At 45.6% G+C, this 18,955-nt stretch overlaps 1 long non-coding RNA gene across 1 annotated transcript in view; it reads left to right on the top strand.

Annotated features, from left to right (window-relative positions):
• LOC106506530 (uncharacterized) overlaps positions 1 to 18,955 on the top strand; it is a 67,464-nt gene that overhangs the window by 23,809 nt on the left and 24,700 nt on the right. The gene's annotated exons all lie outside the window — the stretch shown is intronic.

Genomic DNA, 18,955 nt, shown 5'->3' with positions numbered 1-18,955 from the left:
AGGAACCCGCACAGCAGGGGCAGGTGAGGGGCTTGTCCTTGCTGCGATGCCAGCTGAGTGAGCCAAGGGCAGGGACAGCCGCCACCATGCCCTGCCCTGGGAAGCCTGTGTGCCCATCCCTGTCTCTCCCTGTGCCTGCCCTCTGTCCACTGTCAGGGGTGGAGGGCTGCCTCCATCACTGGACAGGGCAGAGAGGCAGAGGCTGGGCAGGGTGTGGGGCGTCAGTGGGTAGAGGAGGTGAGACAGTGGGAGGGGGCACTGTCTCTGAGCTAAGGCTACATGTCACCATGCATCTCTCTTGTCTCCACTTATGTGGGACTTCCTTTAAAAACAGATTCAAAGAAAAGTTAAGCATTTTAAGATGACAAGTGCAGAGCATTAGATCCCAAGCACGGGGCCCTTCTGAGCACTGGACCCCATGTGATGGCATCAATTCTATGCCCATAAATATCTCTGACCTTATTCTTTTGCTTATCCAATCTTTTTTTTTTTTCTTTTCTTTTTTTAATGGCTGTACCTCTGGCATATGGAAATTCTCGGGCTAGGGGTCCAATTGGAGCTGCAGCTGCTGGCTCATGCCACAGCCATGGCAACGCTGGATCTGAACCGTGTCTTTGACCTACGATGACCAGCAGTGCCAGATCCTTGACCCACTGAGAGAGGCCAGGGATCGAACCTGCATCCTCAGAGACAGTGTTGAGTTCTTTACCTATGGAACCACGATGGGAACTCCTGCTCATCCATTCTTGATGTCTTTTGATTGGGTATGTTAAGCAGAACCTAGTTGGCTGTCCTCATTTGTCCCCAAGATTACTATGTCTGATGAGCCATCTGCCTGGATCCCTGCCCCGAGCTGCTATTCTGACCTTGTTGCCCTGTATGCTAATTGCGCCATCTTGTTTCTTAAGGTTGGGTGCTTCCAGTGGTCATTGCCCCTCCAGAATTTTATTTTTCCAAGTTCTTCTAGGGAGCCCAATTCTATAATAGCCCCTACTGAGTTTCTCATGATACTGTTGCCCCCTTCCCAACGCATTTTTCTTTCTCTCTCTTGCTTCCTTCCTTTTTCCTTTTTAGGGCCATACCCAGGGCATATGGAAGTTCCCAGGCTAGGCTTTGAATCGCAGCTGCAGTTGCTGGCCTACACCACAGCCACAGCAACACAGGATCTGAGCCGCATCTGCTGCCTACACTGCAGCTTGTGGCAACACCAGATCCTCAACCCACTGAGCAAGGCCAGGGATCGAACCCGTGTCTTTGTGGATGCTAGTCGGGTTCTTAACCCGCTGAACACAACGGGAGCTCCCACACATTTCTTATCTCCCTGCTAAACGGAGAGCCCTCCAGGCCTTCCCAAGGAAGACAGGCAGTGGTGGGTTTCCCCATTTTATCTAGTAGGTGGATAATCCTCTGAGCCTTGCCAGCTTTCCCTCCAGTTTGCAGTGTTAGTTCTGGCATCTTCACATTGTTCAGTGTGGACCACTGTTTTTTTTTGTTGTTTTTTTTTTGTCTTTTGCTATTTCTTGGGCCGCTCCCACGGCATATGGAGGTTCCCAGGCTAGGGGTCGAATCGGAGCTGTAGCCACTGGCCTACACCAGAGCCACAGCAATGCGGGATCTGAGCCGCGTCTGCAACCTACACCACAGCCCACGGCAATGCCGGATCCTTAACCCACTGAGCAAGGGCAGGGATCGAACCCGCAACCTCATGGTTCCTAGTCGGATTTGTTAACCTCTGTGCCACAACAGGAACTCCTGGACCACTGTTTTTCCCAGTCTTTCAAGTGCTGTCCCATGAGCATATTGAACCATCCCTTGGGGCCCTTGCCAGAGTGTTTAATCCCGTACCCCTGGAGAGGACCCCTCTACATCAACAAACTATCCTCACCGACCTCCATCCATCACCCTCGGAAACTTCCACAGGCCACTTTGGGCTTGTGTATGTTTGTCCAGATCTTATAGGAAATCTCTTTCTTTGCTCAGCAGGCCTGGCATTTCCTGCGTTGGTCCCTGCTAAAGTTTTATCCTTGTTTTCAGTCTGGTGGCCAGAAAAGGAGGTGGGGCAAACCCCCAGGAGGGTAAACATTGCTTTGTAAAGTACCTGCCTCTTTTGCCAGCAGGGTAGTGTGAGCGTGGGAGTGTCTTCCGGCAAGGGAACAGGGACTCATCCGTAGGCCCAGAGCATTCAGGAATATCTGGGTTTATCTCTTCACATAGCCCCTCCCAAGAGCCAGGGTCCTCTCCTTCACTCCCAGGGCTTTGTCTTTGGCATAAAGGGAGGCACTTAGCTGAGAGCTGGCCTTCTTTGAAGTTCTCTCCCTCTTGCAGTTCAGTCCTGCACCTGTTCTCTGCACCCTCCAGCTGGAGGAAATGAGAATGGCCTTAAATGCCACCAAGCAGACCCTCTGAAATTGTTGATCAATAAATGCCGCCAAGCAGACTCTCTAAAACTGTTGATCGATGAGTCTGTCTTTTCCTCTCTTTAACAAATCAGCAGTGCTGAGCAAGAGCTGCCTGATTCCAGAGTCTGTTTGGTGACCATTTTCCCCAGGCCTCAGCTGCTAGAGACACCGTATCAGGGCACGCACTCCCTCCCAATTTACCGCATCCTGTTCGCCGAAGGTGAAAGTCTTAGCAATGGAGCAGAAGCATCGTGAAGTTTGTTTCCTAGAACTGCTTCTGGTGCCAGCTGTTTGGGGGTGGTTTTCGCTAGAAGCAGAACCTGAGATGGGGTGCATTGTTCAAGCGATTTGTTTTTGAGGGAGCCGAAAAGAAAGGGGATGAGGAAGCCAGACAAGGCCAGTGAAAAGCCCTGCTAGAATGTGGTTGCAGTGGCTGTGTCCGGCAGCCTGATCTCCCCGGGGGCACTGTGTAGCACACATGGGACCACAGAGCTGTCCCCACCTTGAAGCACGGCATCCTGCCTGTTGCATCCCCATACCAGTCGGTCACTGGCCTCCTCTCCTAGCGGGGAGCCTGGACTGTGTTGTCCTGCTTCTCAGAAACCTGGCTGGAGGGAAAGCAGATCCTAAGCCTTAAGGGGATGGATGCTCAAAGAAGAGGTTTGGCCTTTAGCCCAGTTTCTCTGGAAAACAATTTCAGGCTTGAAGACATTTTAATTCATTGTAATGCATGTCACTGATACCCTCTCTGCTGGGATGGCTGTTGGCATGGGGACAACATGGAAGCCTAGAAAATGTGGCTGAGCAGCCAGGTTTGCCTTCTGGGGCCCTGTGGCGGGATAACCATGGACACCCCAGGGATTGTGTTGCAAAGGGCTCTGTCTCCCTTTGATTCCTGGAATGCTCACTACAGGTTCACCCATTGTGGGTGGAGTGAGAGACACAACTTGAAACCTGAAGAACTTGGGAAATAAGAATCAGTTTTCTTTTTTTTTCGTTTTGTCTTTTGCCTTTTTAGGGCTCCACCCAGGCTAGGGGTTGAATCAGAGCTATAGAGGCTGGCCTACAGCCACAGCCACAGCAACGTGGGATCCTTAACCCAGTAAGTGAGTTCAGGGATCGAACCTGTGTCCTCATGGATACTAGTCGGGTTCATTAACCACTGAGCCACGAAGGGAACTCCAGCTTTCTTTTTTTCAACCAAATGTGTTTCGAGAGGAGGGATGACAGGAAGGAGGAGTTTTAGCTTTTTTTTTTTTTTTTTTTTTTGGTCTTTTTGCTATTTCTTGAGCCGCTCCCACGGCATATGGAGGTTCCCAGGCTAGGGGTCCAATCGGAGCTGTAGCTGCCAGCCTATGCCAGAGCCACAGCAACTCGGGATCCGAGCCGCGTCTGCAACCTACACCACAGCTCACGGCAACGCCAGATCGTTAACCCACTGAGCAAGGGCAGGGATCGAACCCGCAACCTCATGGTTCCTAGTCGGATTCGTTAACCACTGCACCACGACGGGAACTCCAGGAAGGAGGAGGAAGCAGTGGTTCATCGCCTGCTGTTTAGACCCGGATTGGAATCCCCACAATGACTCTTCACAGCAGCTTGACCTTTAGCGTGGTTCTTGATTTCTGTGATGACACCTGTATCACCTTCATAGAGTTGATATGAGGAGTAAATGATATAATGCAGGGAATAGCTTTAGCTCTGAGCATCTAGTGACTGCTTAGGAAATACTGTTATTGACAGTGGAGCATTATCTGAACTTTTCTGGGGCAGCAGGTATGCTCGAAATAGCAGAGAGAAGAAGCCTGGGCTTTGAAATGGGATAGAATTCACTTCCGTTTCTGACTTTATCACTTCCTGGCTGTGTGACTGTGGGCAACTCACTTCCCCTTTCTGAGACAAGCTTTCCTCATCTGCCAGGAAGGGAATTTACAACTACATTGCAGAATTTGGGTGAAAAAAAAGCATCTAGCCCAAATCATGGCTCACAGTTGGTACTCAGCTAATGTGGGTTCTCTTTCTTCTCATTTTTACAAGGTAGTATTTAGGCCACAACTTTGTTTTCTCACATCTGACTGGAGACCGAAATTGGTGACTACATTTTTTTTTTTTTTTTTTTTTTTTTTTTGCCTTTTTAGGGCCAAACCTGCAGCATATGGAGGTTCCCAGGCTAGGGGTGGAATGAGAGCTGTAGCTGCCTTTCTACACCAGAGCCACAGCAACGCAGGATTGGAGCTGCATCTGTGACCTACACTACAGCTCACAGCAACACCGGATCCTTAACCCACTGAGCGAGGCCAGGGATTGAACCTGCATCCTCTTGGATACTAGTCATATTTGTTTCCACTGAGCCACAATGGGAAGTCCTTGGCAACTGGATTTTTAAAGTTGCTCAAGGGTAAGAAGGTAGGACACAGAAGCAGTGAGAGCATTAATAAAATGCTCACTTTGGTAGGCAAAATACTCCTACATTCCAAAAAAGATATTAAGTGTGAATTGGAACAGAAAAATGCAGGATCAAATAAGTCAAGATACCCAGCTCTCAGATGCTGTTTTAATAGCAAGAGATGTAACCAGTCTTTAGGAGTGTCTCCTTCTCTTAACCCTCAATTACTGTGATGATGAAAGGAGGATGATGGTGGTAGCTAGTATTCATGGAGCTTTTATTTTTATTTATTTATTTCTGGCCCCACCCATGGCATATGGAAATTCTCAGACCGGGGATCAAACCCACGCCGCAGCTGTCACCAGAGCCACAGCAATGACAGTGCTGGATCCTTAACCCACTGAGCTGGGAACTCCCAGCTCTGCTACCTTTAATTAAACATTTAGAGCTTAAATACTATCATTAAAAAAAAGTTAGGAGTTCCTGTTGTGGCTCAGTAGGTTAAGAACCCGACTAGTATCCATGAAGATTCAGGTTTGATCCCTGGCCTCACTCAGTGAGTTAAGGATCCAGCATTGCTGTGAGCTGTGGTGTAGGTTGCAGAAAAGATTCAGATCTAGAGATCTAGTATTGCTGTGGTTGTGGCATAGACTGGCAGCTTCAGCTCCAGTTCCACCCCTAGCCTGGAAACTTCCGTATGCTGCAAGTGCAGCTCTAAAAAGAAAAAAAAATACAGTTATTAAAATGCTTACATTAAGAATGTAGATTAATTATGATAATCCACTATAATTAATTCTTTAGATATTATCTAAATTATTATTTAGATAATCAGATTTCCTTTTTTTTTTTTTTTTTTTAGTCTTTTTGCCTTTTCTAGGGCCACTCTCTCGGCGTGGTGAGGTTCCCAGGCTAGGGGTCTAATTGGAGCTGTAGCCACTGGCCTACGCCAGAGCCACAGCAACGCAGGATCCGAGCTGCATCTGCAACCTACACCACAGCTCAGGGCAAACGCCAGATCCTTAACCCACTGAGCAAGGCCAGGACCGAACCCGCAACCTCATGGTTCCTAGTAGATTTGTTAACCACTGCGCCACGACGGGAACTCCCAGATTTCCTTTTAATTGACCAACCCTGGAGCCTCCAGGGCAGGGCAGAGTATGGTGCTGCCAGGTCTGTGTTTTGTGTCCGAAGGTTGAGTTTGGGGGACCAGAGAGCAGTGAGGCTGGAGAGAGGCAGGAATCAGATGGTGAAGAGGCTATACCCAATTTAAAGGACTTGAACTTTGCCGAGCTGCTGAAAGATTGTTGAGTGAGGGAGTTATGTGAACCCATATATATATATATTTGGCCACAACCACAGCTTGTGGAGGTTCCTGGCCAGGAAACCAACCCACTGGATCCTTAACTTGCTGCACCACCAGGAAACTTTCTTTCTCTATAGCTGCACCTGCGGTATGTGGAAGTTTTATTTTTTTTATTTTTATGGCCACACCTATGGCATATGGAAGTTCCCTGGCCAGGGGTCAAATTTGAGAGCAGCTGGAACTACGACACAGCCACAGCAACACAAGATTCCTAGATCTAAGCCGCATCTGTGATCTGTGGGATTGATGCTGCCGCTTGCAGCAACATTGAATCCTTAACCCATTGAGCAGAGAGCGTTTTTTTTTTTTGTCTTTTTAGGGCCGCACCCAAGGCTTATGGAGGTTCCCAGGCTAGGGGTCCAGTTGGAGTTGCAGCTGCCAGCCTACAGCCACAGTAACACCAGATCCAAGCCGCTCACGGCCACGTCGGGTCCTTAACCCACTGGCCAGAGATCGAACCCCTGTCCTCATGGTTCATTACCGCTGAGCCACGGCAGGAACTCCTACAAGGGGACTATATGGATCCTGCATTACATTCATGGCAGTGGGGCTGGAAGAAGTGGAGGGAGTCAAGGCCATTTTAAAGGTGGAATCATCAAATGGGGTAATCCACTGAGAACAGTGAGGGAGTGGGACGAGCACAAGCTGACTCTCAAGTTACCTTCTTTGTAACTGAGTAGATGGAAATACCCTTAAACCTGGTAGGACTTCACCAGAAGATGCAGAATGGATGTGGATTGAGTGGCTCAGCCAAGATGTTGCCTTTAATCAGATCATGATGAATTTAAGCTAAATAGATCAGATGAATGGACATAGGCTTATCTGCAGGACTTCCCACCTCAGTTCATGGCACATAAAAAACCCTGTATTTTAGGATTGATGATGTATGGCGGTTCTGCCAGATTGCTGTCCAGTCTAGCTGTTCTGGGTTTCTCTCCCACCAGCAACACAAGAGGGTTGGTTGCCTGGTGTTTGCTCACAGCCTTGTCGACACTTGGTATTTTCTGACTTTGTAATTTTTGCTATTCTGTTGGAGACATTGATGACAGTTTGCATTTCATTGTTTACTAGTAATTTTAGGCTTTCTCTCTCTCTCTTTTTTTTCTCTTTCTTTTTGTCTTTTTAGGGCTGCACCCGTGGCATACGGAAGTTCCCTGGCTAGGGGTCAAATCCATAGCAACGCTGGATCTGAGCCACATCTGTGACCTACACGACAGCTCATGGCAATGCCAGATCCTTAACCCACTGAGGAAGGCCAGGGGTGGAACCCTTATCTTCACGCATGCTAACTGGGTTCATTCCTGCTGAGCCACAACAAGAACTCCTTTTTTTTTTTTTTATTAGTCACTCAACTTTCCTCTTATGTAAATTACTATGTATAGCATTCGCTCATTTTTCTATTGGGATTCCTGTTCTTTTCTTCTTGATTTTGAAGGAGTTTTTGGGTGTTTCAGATATTAATTCCTTACCATTTTAAAATACTGCCAAGTATCTTTTTCCAATTTGTCACCTGTATAGTTTGTCTATAAAATCTCTATTTTTGGGAGTTCCTGTCGTGGCGCAGTGGTTAACGAATCCGACTAGGAACCATGAGGTTGCGGGTTCGGTCCCTGCCCTTGCTCAGTGGGTTAATGATCCGGCGTTGCCATGAGCTGTGGTGTAGGTTGCAGACTCGGCTCAGATCCTGTGTTGCTGTGGCTGTGGCTTAGGCTGGTGGCTACAGCTCCGATTGGACCCCTAACCTGGGAACCTCCATATGCCGTGGGAGCAGCCCAAAGAAATAGCAAAAAGACAAAAAACAAAAAAAAAAACCTCTCTAATTTTGGTGTACTCAAATGAAGTATTTTTCCCCTTGTAATATCTGCTCTTAGGATTTTAATTAGTTAATCAATTTATTTATTTTCTTTTTAGAGCCACACCCACGGCATATGGAGTTTCCCAGGCCAGGGGTCTAACTGGAGCTACTGCTGCTGGCCTTTGCCACAGCCTCAGCAACACCAGATCTGAGCTGCGTCTGCGACCTACATATGCCACAGCTCAAGGCAACGCCAGATCCTTAACCCACTGAGCAAGGCCAGGGATTGAAGCTGCAACCTCATGGTTCTTAGTCAGATTTGTTAACCACTGAACCACGATGGGAACTCCTATCCTTTCCAATTTAGATGCTTTTTATTTTGTTTTCTGGACTATTGCTCTGGCTAGAACTTCCATTACTATGTTGAAGAAAAGTGGAGAAAAAGGACATCTTTGTCTGGGCCACAACAGGAACTCCAAGTTTTAAATTTTAAAATATGGCTTAATGATTAGTAACATGAGTACCCCTTCTTTGTTCTTCTTTTTCAAAATTTATGGAGCTATTTCTAGAAATACATTCTATTAGTTTGCCAGATGTTTTAGCAATCGTATCTTATGATCTGTCATTTGAGCAGTAAGTTGACTTTTTTTGAAACTAAAAGGAATATTAATAGGATTTATTTCTCTTATTTTATGTTTCCTAAACTTGATTTTTTTTCTGCCTGCCTTCCATTAAATTGAATTGTGTTCTTTTGGTTTGAGATGCATGCATTCTATTTTAACTCACTGAGATTTTTACTACAAACTACTATTTGTAGTTATCTTCCCTGATAATTTCTTCCTCTTTATTTAATTTAATTAATTAATTAATTTTTTTTTCTCTAGGGCTGCACCTGTGGCATATGGAGGTTCCCAGGTTAGGCTGGGGGTCTAATCGGAGCTGTAGCTGCCAGCCTACACCAGAGCCACAGCAACTCGGGATCCAAGCTGTGTTGTGTCTGGGACTTACACCACAGCACATGGCAATGCCGGATCCATAACCCACTGAGCAAGGCCAGGGATCGAACCCCCAACTTCATGGTTCCTAGTCGGATTTGTTAACCACTGAGCCATGACGGGAACTCCTTTATTTTATTTTTGACTGCACTTATGGCATGCAGAGGTTCCCTGGCTAGGGAGCAAACCACCACGGCAGTGATAACATCAGATCCTTAACTGCTAGTCCACCAGGGAACTCCCCTAATACTTTTTTTTTTTTTTTTTTTTTTTTGTCTTTTTAGGGCGGCACCCGCAACATACAGAAATTCCCAGACTAGGGGTTGAATCAGAGCTGTAGCTGCCAGCCTACACCACAGCCACAGCAACTTGGGATGCAAGCAGTGTCTGCCACCTACACCACAGCTCATGGCAACACCACATCTTTAAGCCACTGAGTGAGGCCAGGGATCAAACCCACGTCCTCATGGATACTAGTCGGGTTCTTTACCACTAAGCCGAGATGGAAACTCCCCCTAATACTTCTTAAATGTCTTCCTCCTAAAGATAGTTAGCATGCTTTCATTCCTTTATTTTTTCTCCTCCCTACTCCTCCCCAACTCCATTTATGATGACATTGTCTAGAATTTTAGTTTTGAATCGCCAGGAATTGTTATGTTTAATTTTATGCATCAACTTGGCCACACCACAGAACCCAGATATTTGGACAAAAGCCAATCTAAATGTTTCTGTGAAGGCTTTTTTTATTTTTTTAAAGATGAGATTAACATTTGAATCAGTTGGCTTTGAGTACAGCAGATTACAACACAGTAATGTGGGTGGACCTCATCCAGGCAGTTGAAGGTCTTCGGAGAAAAAATCAGAGGTCCCCTGAGGAAGAGGGAAGTCGGCCTCGAGATGGCCTTCGGACTTGAGCTGCAACCTCAGCTCCTCCATGCCTCTGCCTACTTGCTGGCCTTTGCTGCAGAGTTCCAACCTGCCAGCCCCCAGAGTTTCAGAAACCAATGTCTTTTTTTTTTTTTTTTTTTTGCCATTTCTTGGGCCACTCCCGCGGCATATGGAGGTTCCCAGGCTAGGGGTCGAATCGGAGCTGCAGCCTCCAGCCTATGCCAGAGCCACAGCAACGCAAGATCCGAGCTGTGTCTGCAACCTACACCACAGCTCACGGCAACGCCGGATCGTTAACCCACTGAGCAAGGGCAGGGACCGAACCCGCAACCTCATGGTTCCTAGTCGGATTCGTTAACCACTGTGCCAGACGGAAACTCCCAATGTCTTTTTTGACTTAAAATTTTGTTTGTTCTGGTTGGTTGGTTTTTCTTTTTAAGGCCACACCTGCAGCATATGGAAGTTCCTGGGCCAGGGGTCAAATCGGAGCTGCAGCTGACAGCCTACCCCACAGCCACACCAGATCCAAGCCTCATCTGCAACTTAAATTGCATCTTGCGGCAAGGCTGGATCCTTAATCCACTGAGTGAGGCCAGGGATTGAACACACATCCTCTCTGTTAGGTTCTTAACCTGCTGAACCACAACAGGAACTCCAACTAATGTCTTCTTTTGAAAAACCTTTCTCTCTCTCTCTCTCTCCATATACATGTGAAGAGAGAGAGAACATATATACATATACATGTGTATATATATGACTAGGATCCATGAGGATGCAAGTTTGATCCTTAGCCTCGCTCAGTGGGTTAAAGATCCAGCATTGCTGCGAACTGTGGTGTAGGTTGCAGACGCTGCTCCAATCTGGCTGTGGCATAGGCAGGCAGCTATAGCTCTGATTTGACCCCTAGCTTGGGAACCTCCATGGGCTACATGGCCCTAAAAAGCCAAAAAAAAAAAAAAAAGTTTCTCTTGTGCCTACTTCCAACCCCTGCTTATACCCTTACTAACGGAAACCATGATTCTGACTTCTAAAATAATGTTACGTCCTGTCAATTTTTATACTTTATATTTAAGGAATCATACAATACTTATTTTTTGTATCTGTTTTCTTATGCTCACACTTTTTTTTTGCAAGATTCATTCATGTGGTTGCATGTCATTGTACTTTTGTCCATTGCCTTGTATCCTGTATAGTAGTTCATGATATGGCAGACTTCATTTTATTTATTAATTTTACTATGATGAGCATTTGGGTAAATTTCCAGTGTCTTGTTGGCTATTATAAAGAGAGCTATCAGACATTCTGGTGCATGGCTTTTGGAGAGCATAGGTAGGCATTCTTATTTAGAATGCCACTACAAGTGGAATTGTTGGTTCATCAGGTAGGCATATTTCAGCCATAGTCAATAAGGCTAAACAGTTCTTCAGAGTAGGCACGCCAATTTACACCCCATCACCAAGGTATAATTCTAGTTGCTGCACATTATCACCCATACATGATACTTTCCCATCTTTTTTATTTTAACCTTTCTGGTTCTGATGGGTCTGTATCACATGGTAGATTTTGTTTGTTTTTTCCTAATGACTAGCACATCTGAGAGCCTGTTCATGTGTTGATTAGACATTCCGTTATCCTCTTTTGCAAAGAGATCTTTGGTACCTTTTTCTTTTGTGTTATTGGTCTCTTTCTAGTTTATTTTTATTTATTTATTTATTTAATGTCTTTTCCAGGGCCGCTCCCGCGGCATATGGGGGTTCCCAGGCTAGAATCAGAGCTATAGCCACCAGCCTATGCCAGAGCCACAGCAACTGAGATCCGAGCCGCATCTGCAATCTACACCACAGCTCACAGCAATGCCGGATCCTTAACCCACTGAGCAAGGCCAGGGATCAAACCCACAACTTCATGGTTCCTAGTTGGATTCGTTTACCACTGCGCCATGACGGGAACTCCTCTTTTTCTAGTTTATTAAGGTAGAAAGTTAGTCTGTTAACTAAGGTCTATCCTCTTTTCTTTTTCTTTTCTTTTTTTTTTTTTTTTTTTTTTGTCTTTTTGCCTTTTCTAGGGCCTCTCCCCTGGCATATGGAGGTTCCCAGGCTAGGGGTCCAATCAGAGCTGTAGCCGCTCTGCTGGCCTACACCAGAGCCATAGCAACGCAGGATCCAAGCTGAGTCTGCAACCTCCACCACAGCTCACGGCAACGCCGGATCCTTAATCCACTGAGCAAGGGCAGGGACCGAACCCGCAACCTCATGGTTCCTAGTCGGATTCATTAACCACTGTGCCATGACAGGAACTCCTATCCTCTTTTCTAGTACAGGTATTTAAAGGTGTGCATTTCTCAGTAAGCATTTTTAAAGCTACACTCCATGAATTTTGACCCATTATGTCTAGTCAAGATATTTTCTAGTTTCTCTTGTGATTTCTTCTTTGACTCCTGGGTTATTTGGGAATATGTTGTTTAATTCTGAGATATTTGAGAACTTCTCAGATTTCTTTCTGTTACTGATTTCTACTTTAAATCCACCGTGGTTGGAAAACACACTTGAATGATTTCAGTACTGTTACATTTAGTAAGGCTCGTTTTATGACCTAGCACATGCATCAGATTTTATTTGACCTTCAGAAGGTTTTAGCGTAATTCATTTAGCCCCCTGCACTCCTAGTCTTTTGGCGTCAGCAAATGTCAGGAAAAGCAGGTGTGTCTGAGACTCCTTGTTCTGAATTTGTCATTCTAGCTTTAAGCAATAGCAAAAAGCTCTGAGGGTCTCCCTTTCCCCCAGTGCGGCTGTCTGCCTGGACCAAGTCCCAATCCTCAACCCATGGCCAGATTTGGCCAGTGGCCTCAGTGGTGTATACCAGCTGCCAGTCTGCAATCAACTATTGCCACTATTCCTCTCCTCTCAACTATTCTCTGCTCTCTGAAACTTTTAGTCCACCCAGTCCTCTTTACTTGCACAGCCTTTTTTTTTTTTTTTTTTGTCTTTTCAGTTTTTAGGGCTGCACCCGCAGCCTATGGAGGTTCCCAGGCTAGGGGTCTAATCGGAGCTGTAGCCGCTGGCCTGTGCCACAGCCACAGCAACTCAGGGTCCAAGCCACATCTGCTATCTACACCACAGGCACGACAATGCCATCACCTCAACCCACTGAACAAGGCCAGGGATCGAACCCATGTCCTCGTGTATGCTAGTCAGGTTCATTAACTGCTGAGCCACAACGGGAACTCCTGTTTCTCTTTATAATAGTATTATTCCTTGAGGTCCCAAATTGGAAACAACCTAAATGCCATCAACAGTAGGAGAGATGAATAAACTCTGATATGCTGATATGGTCGAATGCTCTACAGCAGTACTGACAGAAGGTGATGTTGCCTCCTAGGATTTGGCAATGTCTGGAAATATTTTTTGGTTATCATGACTTTTTGGGATGGGGAAGAGCATTGCTCCTGGTATCTAGTGGGTAGAGACTGGAGATGTTGCTAAATATCCTACAATGCACAGGACAGCCTTCTGCTACCAAAGAAATATCTGGCCCACAGAGGTCAATAGTCCTGAAGTTGAGAAGCTCTGCTTTACCTCAGTGAGAATAAATGCACAGTTGCCACGTGGGTGCAACCATATGGTGAATCCCACAAGCATAACATTGAACAAAAGAATCCTGTTACAGGGAGTTCCCACTGTGGCACAGTAGGTTAGTGATCCAGCTTGTCTCTGTGGAGGTGCTGGTTTGATGCTGAGTGCAGGGGGTTAAGGATCTGGTGTTGGTGCAGCTGCACCTTGGATTTAATCCCTGGCTCGGAAACTTCCATAGGCTGCGGGTGTGGTCGAGAAAGAGAAAAAAAAAAAAGCCAGTTACAAATGTGTATGTATAGTGTCTATTTATATAAAATTCAAAAGACAGAGAAAACTAACCTCGCGGTCTTAGCAGTCAGAACAGAGTTGTCTGTAGGGGGTAAATGGTGACTGGTAAGGGCCAGGAGGACTTTTGGGTGGTGATCAGTTTCACTATTTTGATGTAGGGATCAGATAGATACATGGATATGTTCACACTGTGAAAATCAAACTGTGCTTTATAATTGGTGCTATAAATATATTTTTATCATATATGTTGACTAAAAAAAAATGCACAACCTCAAAGCCGATAGCGTTATGTTTTTTATCTGGCAGACTTTTTGAGAACCTCAAGCCCAGGACACAGCCTCTTAACGCCAAGAATACTGTTCTGAAGAGGCAAGCGGGGAGCCAGGATATATAGGAGTTTTTGCAACAAAAGAACAGGTTGTCAGAACCTCAAAGGATTACTGTTAATAAAAAAAAAAAAAAAACCCAGATAGCTCAAGTTAAGGAATTTAGTGCTTTGCTGTGTATGGAAAAATGCAGGAGTCTGGCCTACTGAAATCATTCCTTTGATATGCATCTCAGCTATCTGGAGCCGGCATCTTTTGTTTTCCCATCCTGAGCCTCCCTAGGGCTCACCGTTCCTCTGGGCGGCTGTCATGTGATGGCTTGATGACTGCAACATCCTTTGTTTACTGATATGGCTGGCAATATGTGTATATATTACTTGAATGCATATTTTTCAAAGTTCCATTGTTTGATTTTAAGAGGTGATCTGTTTTCCCTCTTGGGAAGCATTTGTATTTTCTCTTCACTTTTGATGTTCTGAACTATCATTGTAATGTCACTAAAAGTGGGTTTATTCATACCTGTCACTCTGTACGATCTTTTAAGCTAAAGCCTTACTTCTTTCTAATCTTGGAAAAAATTGTTTCTTCAAAAATTTTCTTACTTGGAGTTCTGTCGTGGTGCAGTGGTTAACGAATCCAAATAGGAACCATGAGGTTGCGGGTTTGACCCCTGGCCTTGCTCAGTGGGTTACGGATCCGGCGTTGCCATGAGCTGTGGTGTAGGCTGCAGACGTGGCTCGGATCCCGCATTGCTGTGGCTCTGGTGTAGACCGGCGGCTAAAGCTCCGATTGGACCCCTAGCCTGGGAACCTCCATATGCCGCAGGAGCCGCCCAAGAAATGGCAAAAAGACAACAACAACAACAAATAAAAAAAATTTTCTTACTTATGTTTATTTTTTCATTTTCTGGGGTTTGCTCACAAGTCTCCTTCTTTCTTGCATATCTCTTAGTGTCTTTGTCTTTTATGTTTTATACTTCCCAGGTATTCTGTGGGTGATTGTCTGGACTAGAATTTCCAATCTTACTGATTCATTCTTTGGATTTTCTTATTCTGCTCTTCAGTCTATCAAAGTTCATGATTTTTTTTTTTTTTGTCTTAAAAAAAAATTTTGTTTGTTTGTATTTTTGGGGCCTCACCTGTGACATATGGAAGTTCCCGGTGCTAGGGGTCAAATCAGAACTGCAGCTGCAGCAACGTGAGATCTGAGCCACAGTTGGCAAACCACACTGTAGCTCACAGCAACTCCGGATCCTTAACCCACTGGGCAAGGCCAGGGATTGAACCTCATGGATACTAGTCAGGTTCTTAACCCACAGAGCCATAACAGGCACTCCTCAAAGTTCATATTTTTAACCATTATATTTTCATGATATTTTAAACCTAGTTTTGCTTATTATTTGTATAGTTTTTAACCATATTGAAATTTCAACATATTGAATTGTTTTATAAACTGATCCTTTCCTATGTTTGGAGATGTTTGCTGTGTTTCTGTGAATTGTTGTCTGTGTTGTTTGCTGTGTTTTATCTGATATTCATTGTCTGCCCTTTTGACTTTTTTCTAGAAACAAGTCCACTTTCCTTAATGTTGGATAAAAAAGTTATGAGTAGAACCAAAAGTGAATTAAGCATTATCACATTTGCTTACACCACAATCTAGTTTTTCCATATTAACTTTACTATTTAAACAACAGAAAGTAGGTGGCAATTTAGTGATTGGGAAAGGGATAAAACCAAAAACACCTTCCTAGCATGTTTATTCTACACTGTGTATCACTCTGCTCACAGAGACAGCTTCTCTTACTTGTCTGCTGTGCCGGAATTCAGTTGTATACAAAATTGAACCTGCTCAAAAGCTGAGGGGGACTAGAAATGATGGGTCCACACCTAGGTGCATTGTCATACAATTCAAGGAGGGTGCAGCTATCAGCTTGTAATTTTTAGGAACTGCACATAAGGCTTTCTCTAGAAGCTGAACCAAAAGCAACTTTTTTAATAATGATTTTTATTTTTTTCACTATAGCTGGTTTACAGTGTTCTGTCAATTTTCTACTATACAGTAAGGTGACCCAGTTACACGTACATGTATACATTCTTTTTTCTCCCATTATCATGCTCCATCATAAGTGACTAGATGTAGTTCCCAGTGCTATACAGCAGGACCTCATTGCTTATCCATTCCAAAGGCAATAATCTGTATCTATTAACCCCAGGTTCCCCATCCATCCCATTCTCCCCACCCTTGGCAACCACAAGTCTGTTCTCCAAGTCCATGATATTCTTTTCAGTGGAGAAGTTCATTTGTGCCGTATACTAAATTCCAGATATAAGTGATATCATATGGTATTTGTCTTTCTCTTTCTGACTTACTTCACTTTGTATGAGAGTCTCTAGCTCCATCCAGGTTGCTGCAAATGGCATTATTTTGTTCTTTTTTATGGCTGAGTCGTATTCCATTGTGTCTATATACCACATCTTCTTAATCTAATCATCTGTCGATGGACATCTAGGTTGTTTCCATGTCTTGGCTATTGTGAATAGTGCTGCAGTGAACATGCGGGTGCATGTGTCTTTTTTAAAGGAAGGTTTTGTCGGGATATATGCCCAAGAATGGGATTGCTGGGTCATATGGTCGTTCTACATATAGTTTTCTAAGGTACCTCCATACTGTTTTCCACAGTGGTTGTACCAAAAACAATTTCTTAGTTCCTTAGGTTTTGTAATGTGTGCAGGAATATATGGATACTGAGGAGGTTCAAAGTTTGGTCTCCACCAGATACCAGTGCAATCATCAATAACCCAGTCTTGCAGGACTCCATCTTGATGACCCGGTATCTCTGTCATTAACCATTTTAGTCCTTCAGCTTCATCTTCTCCTGGGTTAAGCTCACCACCAGGTAATTTGTTTCTTTTATTTAATTTTTTTTTGCTTTTTAGGGCCACACCCAAGGCATATGGAGGTTCCCAGGCTAGGGCTCCCATTGGAGCTGTAGCCGCTGGCCTACGCCAGAGCCACAGCAACGCGGGATCTAAGCCGAGTCTGTGACCTATACCACAGCTCACGGCAACGCGGGATCCTTAACCCACTGAGCAAGGCCAGGGATCAAACCCCCAACCTCATGGTTCCTAGTTGGATTCGTTAACCACTGAGCCACGATGGGAACTCCTTGACTTTCTTTTATGGTATCACCGCATTAGTTATTTGACCCCGTGAGACTGCACACATACGAACCTTTCCAGGAGGGCTCATCCTCTTGGCTGGTGATGTGGGTCCAGAGGAAGCGCTGGCAGGCCTGGCCACGGTGTGTATTCTGTGAAGTGTTGAGATGTCTGTACGTGGAGGTGTCTGCTTCAGGTCAGCGCTCTGGCGTGTCAAGCTGGAGCACACTGGTATCGACCACACGGTTGTGTGCCCCAGGGAGAGTGAGGCCACCAGACAGTACCGAAATGTTGGAGTTTGGAGCAGAGAGAGGTTTGTTGCAGAGCCGTGCAAGGAGATGGGCGGCTTATCCCTTGCAAAACCCTGAACTCCCTGAAGGATTTCAGCAAAGCATTTTCAAAGGCCAGATGAGGGGGGCGGTCACAGGGTATGTGATTCCTTCATTCCCAGTTCTCTCGTTGGTTGATGTTGAGGTAACAGGGCCGTGTCACAGCGGTTAACGTGATCAATCCTTAGGCTCCAGGAGGTCTCGGGGCTACGTGATCACCACGGTCATCAAGTAGTTAACCTCTTGCATTTGGTGGGGGTTTTCTCATGTAAGAAAGAACTCAGGAAATGTGCATCAGATATATGTATATATAGAGTATATTTATATGTATATTTCTGGCCTCACCCACAGCATATGGAAGTTTCTGGGCCAGGAATCAAATCTGAGCCACAACTATGACCTACACCCCAGCTGTGGCTACCCTGGATCCTTAACCCACTGTGCCAGGCCAGGAAATGAAGGCATCAGGTATTATTATCTGGGTACTTCAGAGAGGAGCTAAAACAGAAGCTATGGGGGAAGGGCCTGTCCCAAGAAGGCCCCATAAGGTCTTGCTTGTTTTCCCCACCAGTGCTCATTTCCCTGTCCTTGAGGAGCCTGGCTGAGCTTAACCCTCAGGCACTGCTCTTTCCAAGTCTTCTTTGGAAGACAGTCCCTTGTCCTCAGGCTCTGGGGCGAGGACAAGTGCCCAGAGCCAGGCTGTCTGTGTGCACCTGCTGTTCTCTGCTCCCCAGCCCAGCCAGTGTCCTGCTGCTGCTGTTCTGCCTTGGAGCACTGGCTGACAGGCAGTTTCACCTCCGGCCCCTGTTACGAAGTGAAACCTGGGTCCGCCTGCCTGGGTGCAGTTGAGCCAATCTACGGACACCAGGTTGTGGTGAAGGAAAGTGTAGCATTTATTGCATCAAGCAAGGAGTCCAGGGCAGGTAGTGCTTAAAAGGCCCGCACTCCCTAAAGGCTTTCAGGGAAAGGCTTATAGAGAATGAGGGAGGGGGGTGTGGGCTGTGTGATCAGCCCATGGACATTCTTCTGATTGGTGGCTGGTGAGGTAATAGCATCATCAACCTTCTGGTTCCAGCCCATCTGCTGTCTGCATGCTTGTGGGGAGCATTTAGTTAACTTCTACCATGTGTGGGGCTTTCAGTATCTGCAAAACAGCTCAAAGGACATGGCTCAGAATATTATCTATAGTCCTTGAGGAAGAACTAAAGGTCCTTGATTGTGTTTATTATTATTTTGTCTTGCTTGACTGTTTTCTTTTTTTTTTTTTTTCTGTCTTTTTTGCTATTTCTTTGGGCTGCTCCCGCGGCATATGGAGGTTCCCAGGCTAGGGGTCTAATTGGAGCTGCAGCCGCCGGCCTACGCCAGAGCCACAGCAACGCCAGATCCAAGCTGTGTCTGCAACCTACACCACAGCTCACGGCAACACAGGATCGTTAACCCACTGAGCAAGGGCAGG

The sequence above is a fragment of the Sus scrofa genome, chromosome 16 (assembly GCF_054392235.1).
Source record: "Sus scrofa isolate SSC_HxYL_T2T_F1_AM1 chromosome 16, Sscrofa_HxYL_maternal_Yorkshire_Landrace_v2.0, whole genome shotgun sequence".
Lineage (NCBI taxonomy): Eukaryota > Metazoa > Chordata > Mammalia > Artiodactyla > Suidae > Sus > Sus scrofa.
This window is presented reverse-complemented; position numbering and strand designations above follow the sequence as displayed.